Here is a 7,081-nt window from a genome sequence, read left to right as displayed (position 1 = left end):
AAATGAGATGAGACAAGACGAGAGAGAAGAGAAGAGAAGAGAAGAGAAGAGAAGAGAAGAGAAGAGAAGAGAAGAGAAGAGAAGAGAAGAGAAGAGAAGAGAAGAGAAGAGAAGAGAAGAGAAGAGAAGAGAAGAGAAGAGAAGAGAAGAGAAGAGAAGAGAAGAGAAGAGAAGAGAAGAGAAGAGAAGAGAAGAGAAGAGAAGAGAAGAGAAGAGAAGAGAAGAGAAGAGAAGAGAAGAGAAGAGAAGAGAAGAGAAGAGAAGAGAAGAGAAGAGAAGAGAGGACTGCCCAGTATCCCAGGCCTTCACTGGGATTTTTTTTACTTCCCAGATCATTCACATCTTTGTCAGATCTCTTCATTAAAGAATATTTTTTCCACACTACAAATGGCCTTTATTTACAAATGGCATTTCTCCACCCAAGAGTAATCATGTGTTGTTGAACATGACAGAAAAATTATGTGGAAATACAAATTTGGGTAAGGTCTAGACAGCCATATAAAACCATTGGTGCTTTCAGTTAGACATGTGATGCCAGATGTATGTGAGGGCCACAAAACATTTGAGGAGGGATAGTGGTTGACCAGGGCAAAAAAAGTGGGGAGGCAGTAGGTCAGTGTCAGGAAGAATTAGACCTGTTTTGCTGCTAACCATTGATGAATCCAAAGACAGTCACTTCTTTCTGTACTTCTATGTCATTTGTCTGAGTTGCTTAACAGAAAGCAGACAAATACAAGGACGTGTCAAAGCAGGGACATGCATGCTGCATGTTTATACATTGCCTAGAAAGTGTCAGCCTGGATTAATGACTTGCTGCATCCCTGTACTGCAATTAATAGTCTACAAGCACAAATTGCCCTTGTTAGGGGGCAGAAGTAGAAGGTTGGAGATGGTTCCAGAGGTAGAAGGTTGCAGATGAAATAGAGGGAGGAGCACAAGGGATGGTAGACTCATTTTTGATGTATCTTTCAGGCTGTATGGGGAGCAGCAGCCCTGCAAGAGAAGGGACCAAGTCCCACAGTGAGTTTTGTGCCCTGTACATGTGAGATACACCATGCACTTTTCTTCTTCAGATCCAGTAGCATCAACGCCCAAGCATGTATGGCATACCATAGGTCTGTCATCATCCTAAAACATGCAGCAGGTCTCTGGTAGAAACATGGACATGTGCTCATGCAATGGGGTGTAGCCTCTGGAGCAGACCCCGTGCCCCAAACTCAGAGCTGAACAGCATCTACCCTTGTGTGATTAATGATTACCCTTCAGCCCTTATGGCTGTTCCAAAGAGGGGCAAGTGGTGACACCTACACCCAAATCACTAAAGGAGGCTTCATCCCATAGCATGATCACTGCTCCTTCCCAACACAGACTTTCACAGCAAACACCTCCCCCACCACTGAGCTCTGCACACCCCTGGCTGGTCAAGGAAAGTATATGGAAAATAATAAAGGTGGTAGGACTGTACATATGATGTCTGACCCCCACCCTTCACCCCACTTTCACTTGGGCTGGCCACAGTCCTGTTACCAAGTGAGACTGATGGCATTGATCCCTTGCCTCCAGGAAGGGCCTGAAGGTCTCCAGGACCTTCCCCAAACTCCAGGGGGTTTCCTTCAGCCAGGGTCTTTGCCTTGCTCTTCATAAGCCTCCTTCTCCTTTCCATTGCCACGTCTTCTTAATGGGAGCCCTTCTTTTCAGGTTCCTCTGCTTTCTGGGATGCCAGGCAACCAGTCTTCCCAATCTAAATAGCCTACGTGCAAAAGCACAACACACGATCAGTTTTAAGTGTCTTTACCCCATGTCTCTTTATTAACTGAAGGATTTGGTACGTGATACTTTTGTTTAGCCCAGGTGTTATCAAAATTTACAGCCAGCCCATTCCTGTTGCAGCTAGCAAGTAGCAGGCTTCTGCTTGAAAGTTCAAAAGTTCATTTTGGGACATCAACCCCCCACACGAACATACACCCAATTATCTGCTGCCTGTCAGCATTCACAAAATAAGCCATTTTTCATGTACAACACACACAGTTCCTTGCCATCCAATGCTGGATTCTCTGGACATGAGTAAAACTTGGAAGATAGGGCTCCTACTTCACTTGCAGAAAATTTGTAGAACTAAGTGTCCCTGACACAGTGACTTATCAAATGTGGGTGAATTTGGCCAGCCTGGGCTCTCCTGGGCTGCTTTTGCCCCAGAGTATAGAAAAAGAAAATGGTTAGCCACAGTGAGAAGGAGTGGGATTTTTCCTGGTCTGCACTGAAATTCATGAGCGCTGAAGCTTTTGTTTGTTTGTTTGCTTGTTTGTGTTTACTTGTGTTGGTATTGGTTTTTGTTTAACATCAAAGAAATAGGCTCTGACCTGCTGGAGATCCTGTGACTCATGAAAAACTCACAAAGCCTGGATGTGCTCCACATTCCTGACCTGTGTGAGCACTCCCATCAGAACCCTTGTCACAGAGCCGGTTGTCCAACTGAGGAAGGGAAATTATACCACGTGGCTTACATTCAGTGGCATTTTTCAAACGCTTTCGAGAGAAATCACAATGTGCTTGAAGAGTTTCCAGGGTGAAATATATCAACAAAATTATTCAGCATGAATAATTTTCCCAGTACTATTTACTGTAGCACATTAGGATCAAGAAGTAGAAAAAGGACAGGAGAGAGAAAGCAAGAGAATAAGAGAAGGAAATTCTCCTCCCACACTCTCAGAAGATGTACCATTTCTGGATTGCTTCAAACTGAGTGGAACCCAATAATTATGACTTCACATTTCCAAGAGAACTAAGCCCAGTCCCACACAAATAGCTGCACTGTTGTAATATGCTGCTGGCCACTCATCCTAATCCTGAACACGCTATAAAGAACTGACCCAGCGGGCTACCAGCGCTAATTCTGGTTGTGGCTAGGCCTCACGTGTTTACTTTTCATTAACCCTGTAACATTCAAGTTTTCATTTAATCTGTTACTTTTCTGTCTCTTGGTGTCCTCAACCTCTTGTGTCTTGAGTAGTCAGAATTCAGTGGGCGTGCTCAGAAAGCAGGTAGAGATCTTCAGCCAGCAAAAGGAGGCTAATCTGAAGAAGTTTATGAAATGATGATGTCTTACAGATTTTTATTGTTGTAAACCAGAGCCTGCTATGGATCAGCCAGGAGCAAAGCTGCTTACTGGCCTTTTCATGAGGGAGTTTTTCCTCCTTGGATAGACCATGTGAGAGCCTGAAGATTAGCAGAAACGAAGAGATATTCAACTTGTTTGACTAGCACTTTTCAAGAGTTGTGAGACCTGTTCCTAGGAAGTGCTTTGTGTGCACAGTGGCTTGAGTTAATAGAGCTGCTTACATTCCTCAGAAGACTCTTCTGGGGCTTCTGAAGAACAGCAGAGGCAGGGAAGGATCAAGACTCTGAAGTACTTTTGTGTTTGTATCTCACTTCCTGTGCTTGTAAGCACCAAGGCCTTGTGCCAGTGCACAAACATTGTCTTTTCAGCTATTTGCCTGCATTTAAAATAGAGAAACTCTAGAGGCATAGAGTTTACAAGAAATAGCTCTTCTACCAGGCATGCTTGTTTCTGCAGGCAACGACCCACAGAGAAGCAGAACTATAAGCCTTGTGCCTGGCTGCTGGTGACTTTCTCACCCAAATGACTAGACAGCCCTTGGCCTCTTGGTGGCTGGAGGGCAGCCCCTGGCACAAAGCTGGAGCAAAGCTTAGGTCTTCTCCCCATCCTTATCTATTCCGACCCTTTCAATGGATGCAGAGAGGTGTTCAGCTCCTGAGACTGCCTAGAGATGAACTTTTAGCTTAGTGACCCTGTCTGTGCAAAAGGCTGTTGCAGCAAAACTGCTCTGGAAAGAAGTCTTGTTCCAAAGTTCGCATAGCAACAAGAAATTTCCAAAAAGACCAGGTCCTGAGCACACGCTCAACTTGATGCAAACAAGCAAACCTTTTGATGTCAGAGGAATTGCTCCCAGGAGTTACTCTACCTGTGTGCCAAGGTCACTGTGTGCTGAATGTTCAAGAGTTCAGCAGCATTACAATGACTTCACAGCCCCATGACAAGAGAAATTCTGGTTTGTGCAATTTTAAAATTATTTTTGAAGGAGCATATCAGCTTTTCCAGTGCTTCCCTTGAAAAGGAGATTCATGTCTGACAGAACACAGCAAGAAAAGGGAACACAGAGATTTTTATGGCTTTTGTCATCTTTTAATATCATTTTATGAACTGTGGTTATAGCTGTTTCAAACCATAGCCATTGCTTGCTGCTTTGTTTCTACTTATCAAACTCAAAGCCAAAACTAAAAGTAAAGCCAGTATGTTTGACATACTTCATCCTGTGCAAAAGAACGACATCTAAAAACAGAGAACACATTGAATAAAAAAATAAAAAAAAATAAAAAAGGGAAGGGGAGGGAAGGGGAGGGAAGGGGAGGGAAGGGAAGGGAAGGGAAGGGAAGGGAAGGGAAGGGAAGGGAAGGGAAGGGAAGGGAAGGGAAGGGAAGGGAAGGGAAGGGAAGGGAAGGGAAGGGAAGGGAAGGGAAGGGAAGGGAAGGGAAGGGAAGGGAAGGGAAGGGAAGGGAAGGGATTCGTGCTTTTATACAATTATTGTTTCAAAGTCATGGTATATGGCTCTGAAGCCGAGCGGTGTAGCTGTACATTGCACAGACTAGTGTATGCCTCTGACGTGCTAAACACTGATATCTCCTTATAATGATGTGTTAATGTAAGGGGAGTGATTTTGCAAAATTTTATGCCTTATTAAGGAAATGATTCAAGCCCAGGAAATGTGCGGGTTAAGTGCTTGCTTTCATAAACATGGGTTATGGTGGAAAAAAAGATTTTAGATATTATGTGGAAAAATGCAGTAAAAAGCGCTGAATTAGCCCATTCCATTACATTGAATTGTTCAGCAATTATGGTCATCCCCCGGCCTAGAAAATTGAAGTATATGATGAAAACCCAATCTAAAGATATCCACTGCTGTGCTACTGAAGACATAGCATATCATGCTTAAAAGGCACTTAAGGCTTCGATGACCCTCAAAAAAAGTTATCTGAGGAATAAGTTTAAATCAGCTGCAGTCCTGGCCTAGTCCTGCCCTCCTCTCTTTTCTGTTGACAGTGCTCTCTTCTCAAACTGCTCACACAAATAGCAGACTGTCAGGAGCCCAAACGTGTGTTTCATTACTGGAAGATCCCATACAAAACTCTTTATCACAAAGCAAGAACCGTCTTTTGTGCTCACCATCCCAGAGGGCAGGATCAGGCCACCAGGCAATGTTACAGGGATGGCCTGTCTTGCTAGGGAAGGAAAATGTGTCATGGTCCAAGCTGGGTGGAGTGGAAGAAATAATTGTCAAATATTCATTTGTACTTGAAAGCCACTCTGTATTTCACTGCGTTCCCTGTGCTGTTGAGTTTGCTCACCACAACTGTTTCATTGCTGGATGTTATATTAATGAACGCTCACAGAAAGCATGCTTTTCATACACATGCTCGAAGGGTGTCTGCAAGCCTGTTTCAGTCTGAATAGCTATCTGCTGCGCGCCTTTTGAACGATGCTGATTTTCTCAGTTCTATTTATGATCTAGTATTTACTAGAGACATTCGCACCTACTGGGTATTAGCTTAGCAGATCTTTCTGTTTCAGCTCCAAAAGCCACTCGCTGTTCCTTCTTTTTTTTTTTTTTCTCTCTCTCTCAGTTCCCTCTCCCCAACGTTTAGAAGCAGTAACTTTAGCCAGATTTTTTTTTTTTCTAAATTTAAAAATAATAATGTGGCTCCTCACTATAAAATGTCTGTCTCCTCCACTCCCAGCCTCCTGGGGGTTGCCGTGGGCATGGTCTGCAAATTAAGTGAAGGCACTCAGCCCTCAGTTCAGTTCTAGTCAAACATTAGCTGCAGTGTTTACCCTTGTGTAATCTTCAGTTTTGCATTAATTTAATACTGCTCAGCACTTTTTTTAACATATTCAGCAAATCCGTGGCACATAGTGCTTTGTGTCTGTATCTCCCCCATCAAACCAAGTTTTGATTTTTTAACCAAACTCATCAAAGTAAACTCCTCGCAATACTTTTCTCCCTCTACTTTGATCTTTACTTAATAAAAAAATAAAATAAAATGTTGCTTTATGTGGTAATTCAGCTATACTCTGAGGGTTTTTTCCCCCCTTAACTTCAAAGAGAGCAGATAGGAAATTGTTTTCATTTTTCGTTCACATTTCACAAACAACATGCTCTAGTTGCTTTTGAGCAGCAGAAGGTAGCAAACGTCTCCCAATTAATAATTCCCAGGTAATACCATGGCCTCTTGTAAGCACCAATCTCAAGAAATTCTCTTCAAAATGCAAACAAATAAAACCCACTTTGAAGGTCTGGCTAAAGGATGGTTAAAAATGGAGTGGGAGCACATCATCCTTCTTAATCAGCCTTCTATCTTTGAACCTGACCCTGAGTGAAATAAAACAAACAAATCTTGGAGTATTTTGTTAGAAAGCCACTCACCTCCTGGCTTCAAAATGCAAAATCCCTCTGCACTGGAACAAGCAGCGATTAATAGCACATAACCTGGAGGTCTCACCCCAGCCGTGTTATAGATAATCCCACAGCAAACAAGGGAGAGACTTTGTCCAAGCAAGGAACGGAGGTAAAGTCAACACCAGATCCCAGGCTTTTGGCTGGGAGTTTTGCCCACATAACGCGTTAGCATTTTACACCCACCAAGGACACCTGCATAACTCCCACTGGACGACGATCATTGCGTCGGCATTTGCAGCACACAGTCTTTTCTGGGCTGGTGAGACACAACGGCACATGCCTCACACCACCTACGCTGATATTAGTAATGCTACAAAATCAATAGCCGTGTAACAAAAAAGGCCTGGGGCTCTCTATGCTTCTTCTTGTGGGAACTCACACCAGGCCTGGAGAGGACTGATGGCACTGGAGACCATTTCCACCCCATGTAGCAACATCTTGTGAGAAGATCTGGAACCACTGAGGGTGCTTAGGCTGTGGTTTGGCTCTGCAGAGGTGCAAAGACCAAGGAAAAGCTGCCTGAGCTTCACCATCTCCCTCTGCAATGC

The 7,081-nt window shown here is 43.6% G+C and overlaps 1 long non-coding RNA gene across 2 annotated transcripts; it reads right to left on the bottom strand.

Moving 5' to 3' along the window:
- Positions 1-853: 853 nt before the first annotated feature.
- On the bottom strand, positions 854-6,743 carry LOC106015620 (uncharacterized). 2 transcript variants are annotated; one of them, XR_001187757.5, is made up of 3 exons: positions 6,501-6,743; positions 1,528-1,750; positions 854-993 (listed from the first exon to the last, which is right to left on the bottom strand). It is a non-coding gene; the product is annotated as an uncharacterized lncRNA (long non-coding RNA). The 2 variants fall into 2 exon arrangements; XR_011806736.1 differs by having other exon boundaries at positions 858-993; positions 1,558-1,750.
- Positions 6,744-7,081: the final 338 nt, after the last annotated feature.

Source organism: Anas platyrhynchos, chromosome 1 (genome assembly GCF_047663525.1).
Source record: "Anas platyrhynchos isolate ZD024472 breed Pekin duck chromosome 1, IASCAAS_PekinDuck_T2T, whole genome shotgun sequence".
Taxonomy (NCBI): Eukaryota; Metazoa; Chordata; class Aves; order Anseriformes; family Anatidae; genus Anas; species Anas platyrhynchos.
This window is presented reverse-complemented; position numbering and strand designations above follow the sequence as displayed.